This window comes from Panthera onca, chromosome X (assembly GCF_046562875.1).
Source record: "Panthera onca isolate mPanOnc1 chromosome X, mPanOnc1 haplotype 2, whole genome shotgun sequence".
In the NCBI taxonomy this organism is placed as follows: Eukaryota; Metazoa; Chordata; class Mammalia; order Carnivora; family Felidae; genus Panthera; species Panthera onca.
In genome coordinates this window covers 129,801,210-129,813,528 of record NC_138357.1, presented here as the reverse complement: position 1 = coordinate 129,813,528, position 12,319 = coordinate 129,801,210, and positions in this window count along the sequence as shown.

Genomic DNA, 12,319 nt, shown 5'->3' with positions numbered 1-12,319 from the left:
AACTCAGACCTGTCAGACTGGCTAAAGTCAAAACAATGAGAATAATAAGTGTTGGTGAGGATAACAATTGTTGGTGAGGATGTAGAGGAAAAGAACTCTTGTGCACTACTGATGGGAATGTAAATTGGTACAGCTACTATGGAAAACAGTATGGAGGTTCCTCAAGAAATTAAAACTAGAAATACCATATAATCCAATAATTCCACTACTGAGTATTTACCCAAAGTAAACAAAAATACTGATTCAAAAAGATAGATGCACTCTATGTTTATTGCAGCATTATTTATAATAGCCACAATATGGAAGCATCCTAAGTGCCTATCAATAGATGAATGGACAAAGAAGACACACACACTGGAATATTACTCAGCCATATTCATCAAGAAAGATGAAATCTTGCCATTTGGGACAACACGGATGGACCTAGAGGGTATTATGCTAAGTGAAGTAAGTCAGAGAAAGACAAATATATCAATTCACTCACACGTAGAATCTAAAAAAAAAGTCAATAAACGAACAAAAAAACAATCAGACCTGTAAATACAGAGAACAAACTGATTGCCGGAGGGGTGGGGATGTGAGTATTAGCAAAATGGATGCAGAGGAGTAGGAGATGCAGGCTTCCAGTAATGGAATGAATAAGTCATGCAATAAAAGACACTGTATAAGGAATATAGTCAATTGTATTGTAATAGTGTTGTATGGTGACAGATGGTAGCTAGACCTGTGGTGCTATGGCATCACGTGTAAAAACCTATCAGATGACTGCGTTGTACACCTAAAACCAATGTAGCCTTATGTGTCAACTACTCTCAAAAAACATTTTTAATTTCTTGTTAGCTTTAAATAAAAAACTCTAGTGGAGCCCTCATCTAAGAAATGCTGTGTCACCAGTGCTGTTGATAGCACACTGGACAATATTTTGGAGACAAAAGCAGACACCAGTGATTCTGAGTTGAAGAGCTGAATGGCAATTTAAAAGAATTAGATTCTAAATATGAAATTATAGTAATTGCAAGTTTATCTCGCATATTTTTATGTTTACATAAGCATGACATTTTAATTTTTTTTAATTTTTAATTTTTTTTAATGTTTCTTATTTATTTTTGAGAGAGAGAGAGAGACTACAAGGAGGGAAGGGGCAGAGAGAGAGGGAGACACAGAATCTGAAGCAGGCTCCAGGCTCTGAGCTGTCAGCATAGAGCCCGAGGTGGGGGGCTTGACCTCACAGACTGCGAGATCATGACCTGAGCCGAAGTCGGATGCTCAACCAACTGAGCCACCCAGGCGCCCCTGCATAAGAGTGATATTTTAAAAATCGGTTTAACTCTAAACATCATTCAATGATATAAAATAAATATTCTAAATTATAAGGAAAAAAAAGCAAGTTAGCCGATTTCCAGGCCTAGATGATTTTCATATTCTTCTTACAGTTTGTAATCTATCTTTTACAATAGGACATATGTATATTTAAAATACTTTGCTTAAAGGCAACAACCTCTTTGACCTCAGCCACAGCAATTTCTTGCTCGACACCTCTCCAAAGGCAAGGAAATTAAAAGCAAAAATGAACTATTGGGACCTCATCAAGTTAAAAAGCTTCTGCACTACAAAGGAAACAATCAACAAAACTAAAAGGCAACCGATGGAACGGAACGGGAGAAGATATTTGCAAATGACACATCGGATAAAGGGCTAGTATCCAAAATCTATAAAGAACTTGCAAACTCCACACCTGAAAAACAAATAATCCAGTGAAGAAATGGGCAGAAGACATGAATAGACACTTTTCCAAAGAAGACATCCAGATGGCCAATGGACACATGAAACGATGCTCAATATCACTCATCATCAGGGAAATACAAATCAAAGCCACACTCACGCTGAGATACCACGTCACACCAAGTGATCAGAGTGGTCAGAGTGGCTAAAATGAACAAATCAGGTGATTATAGATGCTGGCCAGGATGTGAAGAAATGGGAACCCTCTTGCACTGTTGGTGGGAATGCAAACTGGTAGAGCCGCTCTGGAAAACAGTGTGGAGGTTCCTCAGAAAACTAAAAATAGAACTATCCTCTGACCCAGCAATAGCACTGCTAGGAATTTACCCAAGGGATACAGGAGTGCTGATGCATAGGGGCTCATGTACCCCAATATTTATAGCAGCACTTTCAACAATAGCCAAATTATGGAAAGAGCCAAAATGTCCATCAACTGATGAATGGATAGAGCAAATATGGTTTATATATACAATGGAATACTACTTGGCAATGAGAAAGAATAAAATTATGCCATTTGCAGCAACGTGGATGGAACCAGAAGGTATTATGCTAAGTGAAATAAGTAAGTCACAGAAAGACAGATACATGTTTTTACTCATGTGGATCTTGAGAAACTTAACAGAAGACCATGGGAGATGGGAAGGGGAAAAAAAAGAAATAGTTAAAAACAGAGAGGGAGGGAGGCAAACCACAACAGATACTTAAATACAGAGAACAAACTGAGGGTTGATGGAGGGTGGGGGAGAGGGGAAAGAGGGTGATGGGCATTGAGGAGGGCACTTGTTGGGATGAGTATTGAGTGTTGTATGTAAGCCAATTTGATAGTAAATTCTATTAAAATATATATATAAATAAATAAAATACTTGACTCAACAATAATAGATAATAATCTCCTAATTTAACTTGTTATTTATGGAAAAGGAAAATTACTATGTGGTGTATATGGGAAAATTTCAGGCAATTTGATCAGAGTCTTCCATAAAAGTACACTATCTCTGAATTTTATTTACTCAGCATACCAGTTTTTCTAAACTCTGAAGTCCTTGAAAGTAGAAAGTGTACTTTAATTATCTTTGTACCCTTAAGACCTAGCATATTTCAAATATTAGATATGTAATTTGAGGGAAATGGTTCTTCTCTAACAACTTTGCACATCTCCACCTAGGCCACATAAATATATCTTGACCACAATCTTACCAAAGTCTTTCTTGAAAGCGTCACACTTCCTCCTGGAATAAGGAGAAGTAGACAGCCTTGTGAAGAGCTGCCACCAAGCAGTGTCTCCATCTGTTTCCCTATCTACAGGAGACAGTCACAGGTCATTTCTCATTCATCTCCCTAGTTTCAGTTGAACACAACTTTCCGCCTCTCTCCCTTAGGATACAGCTGCAGATTTCTGTATAAGTCTATAAAACTTGCTGCGTACCATTTGAGTGAGCTCCCCAGCAGCAGAACAACTCATCGTATGTCCCACCAGTCCACTGTCCAGCTGGTTCCGTGTTGTACTCTGGGACTAAAGTGTCAGAGATCCAACACCATGCTGATCTTACTTCTTGGGTATAAGTAATAAACTATCTTAATCCATTTGGGCTCATTGTCTCATTACCATCAAAATCTGTGGAAATGTGACGAGCCAACCTAGCAGTTTCAGTGGCAATCTTTGTGATCCTGTTAAATACCATACCTCTTCTTAGGAACTTCTTGACCACTTGTCAGTAACTAATGTATGATGACTAAGTAAATAAAAGTAGTGGAAAATAAGAACAAAAAAAAAGGGAAATTTGCCTATAATGAGATGAATGAAGTTTTTTAACAATTGCTTCAAAAATACACCAGTCATATGTCACTAGCCATTCCATGATTATCATAGTAATTGAAAAGACTTTTTAAAAAAATTATATTGGGAATATATGAAAGATTACTTCATTTTTCCTTTTATTATACAATGATAGGTAGGATTTATGGATATACCATAATTGAGGAGGGTCATAGAACATGGCCAACATCAATAATAGTTTCTTCCAGGTTTATAAAGTAGGGTGAATCTAAACAATTCAGGAGTATAAATTGCCTCTGAGTGGACTCTATCTTCTAGGGCAGGGTCAGCAATGTTTCTATAAAGGGCAAATAATAAATACTTCAGGCTTTGTGGATGATGTCATACTTCTCAATTATGTTGGTGTAGTACAAAAGCAGCTGTAAACAATGTGTAAACAAATCAGTGTGGCTGTGTTCCAATAAAATTTTATTTATGGACACTAAAATTTTAAATTTGTGTAAGTTTTATGTGTCACAAATAATATCCTTTTGGGTTTTACAATCATTTGAAAATGTAAAAATGATTCTTAGCTCATGGGCCATATAAAAATAGGTGGTGAAAAAATAAAAAGATACGTGGCAGTGGGCTGGATTTGGCCAATGGACGATAGTTGGCTCATGTCTGACAGGGAATAGGGCACGTCTTCTATCATAGGATTTCTGAAGAACTGGATTTATAAGTTGAGGATTGACATAGAGCACAACGAAGAGAAGTGGACTTTCACAATATAAGGTTTTCATACTCTGTTTTTCTGAGTCTGCATCATTTTATTATTTTTATCTTTACCTTTTTTTTTATAGATAATGGGAAGGTTGATCTTGATAAATTGATGGATGGAGTGAAAACTCTTACAGGTGAGAAGTTAATATAAATCTAAGAATATACTCAAAATTATATTTCAAAGACTTTTATTTCTTTGCTTATTCTACCATTTTATCCTTCATTTAATAGATCGTTTTTTATCTAATTTCTTAGAGTTAGACTTTTAAATCTCTGCATGTTAGTAATAAAATTTAAATTCTGGGGTGCCTGGGTGGCTCAGTTGGTTAAGCAGACGACTTTTGATTTTGCCTCGGGTCATGGTCTGAGGTTCATGAGATCAAGCACCACATGGGGCTCTGCCCTGAAAACATGGAGCCTGCTTGGGATTTCTGTCCCTCTCTTTATCTCTGCCCCTCCCTCACTCATTCTCTCTCTCTGTCTCTGTCTCTCTTTCTCTTTCAAAATAATAAATAAGAATAAATAATTTCAATTCTGTGTCTTGGTAGCAAATTCTTTTTTTTTAAATTTGACATTAATATATGACACCTCTTCTATGTTGGGGAAAAATATTCTGTATTAAATCAGTGAATAATAGAGTTAGGACGGAGGGGAAGATGGCGGTGTAGGAGGATGCTGGGCTCACCGCGTCCTGCTGATCACTTAGATTCCACCTACACCTGCCTAAATAACCCAGAAAACTGCCAGAAGACTAGCAGAACGGAGTCTCCGAAGCCAAGCGCAGACGAGAGGCCCACAGAAGAGGGTAGGAAGGGCGGAGAGGCGGTGCGTGCTACGGACTGGCGGGAGGGAGTCGGGGCGGAGGGGCAGCCCGCCGGCCACGCGGAGCCCCCCGAGTCTGGCTGGCAGAAGCGGAAGGGCTGGACGGAGTGTGTTCCGACAGCAAGCGGGACTTGACATCTGGAAGGTTATAAGCTAACAGCTCTGCTCGGAGAATGGGAGGGCTGGAGGACAATGGGAGGGAGAGTTGCTGAGCCCCGGGACGACAGAGCTCAGTTTGGCGGGGAAGAAAGGCACTCGCCAGCGCCATCTCCCTCGCCCACCCCCCAGCCAAAATCCCAAAGGGAACCAGTTCCTGCCAGGGAACTTGCTTGCACCACGCAAACACCCAACGCTGTGCTTCTGCGGACCCACACCTCCGGCGGCGCACCTGACTCCCTCCAGCTGCCGCAGGGCCCCTCCCAAAGCGGATCACAGAAGGAGAAGCGAGCTAAGCCTGCCCCTCCCGCCCCCATGCACCTTGCCTATCTACCCCAGCTAATACGCCAGATCCCCAGCACCACAAGCCAGGCAGTGTGCAAGTAGCCCAGACGGGCCACGCCACCCCACAGTGAATCCTGCCCCTAGGAGAGCGAAAGAGAAGGCACACACCAGTCTGACTGTGGCCCCAGCGGTGGGCTGGGGGCAGACATCAGGTCTGACTGCGGCCCGCCTGCCAACGCGAGTTATTCAAGACAGCACAGGGGAAGTGCCCTGCAGTTCCGCACCACTCTAGGAACTATCCAAAATGACCAAATGGAAGAATTCCCCTCAAAAGTATCCCCAGGAAATAACAACAGCTAACGAACTGATCAAAAAGGATTTAAACAATATAACAGAAAGTGAATTTACAATAATAGTCATAAAATTAATCGCTGGGCTTGAAAACACTATAGAGGACAGCAGAGAATCTATTGCTACAGAGATCAAGGGACTAAGGAATAGTCAGGAGGAGCTAAAAAATGCGATAAATGAGCTGCAAAATAAAATGGAAATGACCACGCTTCAGACTGAAGAGGCAGAGGAGAGAATAGGTGAACTAGAAGATAAAATTATGGAAAAAGAAGAAACTGAGAAAAAGATAAAAAAAAATCCAGGAATATGAGGGGAAAATTAGAGAACTAAGTGATGCACTAAAGAGAAATAATCTACACATAATTGGTATTCCAGAGGAGGAAGAGAGAGGGAAAGGTGCTGAAGGTGTACTTGAAGAAATCATAGCTGAGAACTTCCCTGATCTGGGGAAGGAAAAAGGCATAGAAATCCAAGAGGCACAGAGAACTCCCTTCAGACGTAACTTGAATCGATCTTCTGCACGACATATCATAGTGAAACTGGCAAAATACAAGGATAAAGAGAAAATTCTGAAAGCAGCGAGGGATAAACATGCTCTAACATATAGAGGGAGACCTATAAGACTCATGATCGATCTCTCTTCTGAAACTTGGCAGGCCAGAAAGGAATGGCAGGAGATCTTCAATGTGATGAACAGGAAAAAATATGCAGCCGAGAATCCTTTATCCAGCAAGTCTGTCATTTAGAATAGAAGGAGAGATAAAGGTCTTCCCAAACAAACAAAAACTGAAGGAATTTGTCACCACGAAACCAGCCCTACAAGAGATCCTAAGGGGGATCCTGTGAGACAAAGTACCAGAGACATCGCTACAAGCATGAAACCTACAGACATCACAATGACTCTAAACCCGTATCTTTCTATAATAACACTGAATGTAAATGGACTAAATGTGCCAACCAAAAGACATAGGGTATCAGAATGGATAAAAAAAACAAGACCCATCTATTTGCTGTCTACAAGAGACTCATTTTAGACCTGAGGACACCTTCAGATTGAGAGTGAGGGGATGGAGAACTATTTATCATGCTACTGGAAGTCAAAAGAAAGCTGGAGTAGCCATACTTATATCAGACAAACTAGACTGTAAATTAAAGGCTGTAACAAGAGATGAAGAAGGGCATGATATAATAATTACAGGGTCTATCCATCAGGAAGAGCTAACAATTATAAATGTCTATGCGCCGCATACAGGAGCCCCCAAATATATAAAACAATTACTCACAAACATAAGCAACCTTATTGATAAGAATGTGGTCATTGCAGGGGACTTTAACACTCCACTTACAGAAATGGATAGATCATCTAGACACACAGTCAATAAAGAAACAAGGGTCCTGAATGACACATTGGATCAGATGGACTTGACAGATATATTTAGAACTCTGCATCCCAAAGCAACAGAATATACTTTCTTCTCGAGTGCACATGGAACATTCTCCAAGATAGATCACATACTGGGTCACAAAACAGCCCTTCATAAGTATACAAGAATTGAAATCATACCATGCATACTTTCAGACCACAATGCTATGAAGCTTGAAATCAGCCACAGGAAAAAGTCTGGAAAACCTCCAAAAGCATGGAGGTTAAATAACACCCTACTAAAGATTGCATGGGTCAACCAGGCAATTAGAGAAGAAATTAAAAAATATATGGAAACAAACGAAAATGAAAATACAACAATCCAAACGCTTTGGGATGCAGCGAAGGCAGTCCTGAGAGGAAAATACATTGCAATCCAGGCCTATCTCAAGAAACAAGAAAAATCCCAAATACAAAATCTAACAGCACACCTAAAGGAAATAGAAGCAGAACAGCAAAGGCAGCCTAAACCCAGCAGAAGAAGAGAAATCATAAAGATCAGAGCAGAAATAAACAATATAGAATCTAAAAAAACTGTAGAGCAGATCAACGAAACCAAGAGTTGGTTTTTTGAAAAAATAAACAAAATCGATAAACCTCTACCAGGCTTCTCAAAAAGAAAAGGGAGATGACCCAAATAGATAAAATCATGAATGAAAATGGAATGATTACAACCAATCCCTCAGAGATACAAGCAATTATCAGGGAATACTATGAAAAATTATATGCCAACAAACTGGACAACCTGGAAGAAATGGACAAATTCCTAAACACCCACATGCTTCCAAAACTCATTCCCATTGTATATATGCCCCATATATACCCTCATATCCCATTGTATATATACCCCACATTTGCTTTATGTATTCCTCCATCAATGGATGCTTAGGTTTTTTCCATGTCTTTGCTATTATAAATTATGCTATAATGGATGTGAAGATGCAGTTATCTCTTCAAGACAGTGATTTTGTTTACTTTAGATATATACCCAAGTCATAATTTCTGGATCATATGTAGTTCCATTTTTAATTTTTTGAGGAACCTTCATACTCTTCACGTTGACTGCACCAATTTACACTTTCACTAGCAGTGCACGAGGCTTCCCTTTCCCCCACATCCTTACCAGTACTTTCTATCTCTTGTCTTTTTGATGATAGCCATTCTAACAGGTGTGGGGTGATACCTCATTGTGGTTTTGATTTACATTTCCCTGATGATTAGTGAGGATGAGCCACCTTTTAATGGACCTGTTGGCCATTTGAATATCTTCTTTGGAAAAATGTCTTCTCAGATATTTCACCCATTTTTAAATTGTGTTATTTGGTTTCTTTGTTATTGAGGTATATGAGTTCCTTATATAGTTTGGATATGAACCTCTTATAAGATATATGGTTTGTAAATATTTTCTTCCATTACATAGGCTGTCTTTTCATTTTGTTGATTCTTTTTTTATTATTATTATTCTCAAGTTAGTTAACATACAGTGTAGTCTTAGCTTCAAGAGTAGAACCCAGAGATTCATCTCTTACATATGACACCTAGTGCTCATCCTGAAAAGTGCCCTCCTCAGTGCCTGTCACCCATTTACCTCCCCTCCAAACCTCATCAACCTCAGTTTGTTCTCTGTATTTAAGGGTCTCTTATGGTTATTTTGCCATGCAGAGAAGCTTTTCAGTTTGATGTAGCCCTACTTATTTGTTTATTTTTTATGTTGTTGCTTGTGCTTTATAGGAGTCACATCCAAAAAATCATTCCCAAGAGCAACATCAAAGAGCTTTTTTCTCCGTTTCCCTTGGGAATTTTATGTATGATTTCAGGCCTTACATTTAATTCTTTAATTCATTTTGAGTTGATTTTTGTGAACAGTTTAAGACAGTGGTCTAATCTCACTCTTTGTCATATAAATATCCAATTTTCCTAACACCATTTAATGAAGACACTCTTTTCTCCATTGAGTATTCTAGGCTTGCTTGAATATTGTTGGCTTCTGTGTCAAATAGAAGTTGGCCATATATGTATGAGTTTGTATCTAAGCCCTTGATTCTCTTTCATTGGTCCAAGTGTGTGGTTTTATGCCAGTGCCATACTGTTTTGATTACTATAGCTTTATAATATGGTTTGAGGTAAAAAATTGTGATCCTCCAGCTTTACCCTTCTTTTGAGGATTGGTTTAGCTTTTGTGGTTCCAAATGAATTTTAGGATTATGTTTTATGTATGTGTAAAAAATGCCATTGGAATCTTAAGAATTACATTGAATCTATAGATGGCATTGCCTTAGTGTGGACATTTTAATGTTAATAATTCTTCTAATCTATGAACACAGGATATCTTTCTATTTGTGTCTCTTCCAAATTTACTCCTAAGTACTTTATAGTTTGTGATGCTGTTGTAAGTGAGATTATTTTCTTCATTTCTTTTTCTGATAATTCATTGTTAGTATATAGAAACACCATTGATTTTTGTATGTTGATTTTGTATCCTGCATCTTTACTGAATTCATTCATTAAATTTAACAAGTTGTTATTTTTTTTTTTTGGTTGAGTCTTTAGGATTTTCTATACTTAAAATAATGTCATCTGCAAATAGACACACTTTTACTTCTTTCTTTCTTTCTTTCTTTCTTTCTTTCTTTCTTTCTTTCTTTCTGATTCTGGTGACTTTTATTTCTTTTCTTGCCTAATTGTTCTAGCTAACACTTCTAGTACTATACTGAATAGGAGTGGTAAGAGTGAGCACTTGTCTTATTTCTGATTATAGAGGAAAAGCTTTCAACCTTTCACTGTTACAGTATGATGTTAAGTATTGAGTATTGTCATACATGGCCTTTATTATGTTGAGATTCTTTCCTTCTCTACCTAATTTAGTGACAGCTTTTATCATGAATGGATGTTGAATTTTGTCATATGCTTTTTCTGCATCAATTGAGATGATCATGTGATTTTTATCTTTCATTCTATTAATGCAGTATGTCACATTTATTGATTCGCACATGTTGAAATACCTTTGCATCCTAGGGATGAATCCCACTTAATCATGCTATATTATCCTTTTAATGTGCTATTGAATTGGTTTGCTAGAATTTTGTTGAGAATTTTTGCATTTATATTCGTCAGGGACATTGGCCTATAGTTTTAATTTTTTTGTAGTATCTTTGTCTGGCTTTGGTATCAGGGTAAATGCTACCTTGTAAATGAGTTTGGCAGTGTTCCCTTCTCTTAAATTTTCTGGGAAGAATTTGAGAAGGATTGGTATTAATTCTTCATTAAATGGTAAAAATTCAGCAATAAAACCATTTGTCCTGGACTTTTGGGGAAGAAGATTTTGATTATTGACTCAATATCCTTACTTGTTTTTGGTCTCTTCAGATTTTCTGTTTCTTCATGATTCAATCTCAGTAGGTTGTATGTTTCTAGGAATAATTTATCCGTTTCTTCTAGGTTGTCAATTTTGGGGTCTCTGCTCAGGCACCATTATAACCAGATCTGTAGGATGGACTATGCAACTTCCCAGGTGTTCTGGTTAGGCTTCTTGGTCAGATAAGGCTGGAAGCTATATTCATCCCTGGTCAGGACTTTGAATTTCCTTCCCAGCCCAGTCTCTGTATCATAGGCTCCTTTGCTGCTAAGTCTTATTGGCTGGGTACCTGAGTCAGGCAGGAGTATCCGTCAATATCCCTGGCCAGATAGTGCCACTAGCTCAGTTCTGCAGAGAGGCAGAGCCAATGAGTGGGCTCTTCACTCAGGCACTGCTGTAAGAGGGGCTGTAGGGTAATCTACACAGTCTCTGGGATGCTCTCAATAGGTTTTCTGGTCAGGCAGGACAGAGGACTATCTATACTCAGCAATAGGCAGGAGCCATGAATTTGCTTCCTCATCTGGATGGGGTGATAGAAGAGGCTCCAAGGTCAGAAAGGCTTATTGGCTCGGGACCCAACTCAAGCAGAATGGTTCCCTGGCCAGAGGGACCACCATCTTGGCTCTGCAGATGGGCAAAACCACTGTGTCAGATATCTACTCAGGCACTGCTGCTAGGAGAAACAATCTGCCAAGATCCACGTGCTGGTTAATGTAAGCCATGTTTCCCTTCTCCATCTCATTCTGATCTCAAATGGTTAAGACCCACGGATACCTCCCCCCCCCTCCCCAATACCTATGGGACAGGACCCAGGTGGGCCTTCCAGGAAGCAACCCCCAACTCTGGAGGAGCTGGATGTCTACCTTGGGCTCTCTTTTTCCCACCAGAGAAACCATAGCTCTGGGAAGCCCTCTCAGTGCAGCACTATACTAGCCTGGGAGAGGGGCAGTGCAGCCAGAGCATAGCTGATTGTCTTACCCTTCTAATGTGGTCCTTCTCAGTCTCTGTGGTTCAGGGAGATTCATCAGCCTCACAACCATATCCTGGGATTTTCACAATGGTGTCTTGTCTGTGGATACTTGCAAGATGGTCTTTTTGTGAGGGGGACTGAAGTCAGGAAAAACTTATGTCACCGTCTTGATGACATCACTCTCTAGATATTTCAATATAAATGTAATTTTGTAATAATAAAATTAATTATAATTTAAAGTTAAAGAAAATTAAAATAAAATGCAAATTGGTCCATATCATTCCTGAACTTATAACCACTCAATGATTCTATATAACCTAGTAGATAAAGGCTAAGCTTCTTAAAATTACTTACAAATCCCTTAATAATCTGAGTCCAACCTACCTCTCTTGTATGAACTTTCCTTTCCCAAATCCATACTTTATTCTTCTGCAGTGCTGAACCGACTATAGTTCTCCATGCACTGCATATGTATATGTTGTATATGTTGTACCCAGGTGTGGTTTTACTTTATATTTCTCAGCCCCTCTTCCATGTAGAAGACTCTTTCTATGCATTCCCCTTTCCTTTAGTTAAAATCTGATATTTTAACTTGTCCTGGCACTACATACTCTATGATGTATACATTTAACAGTC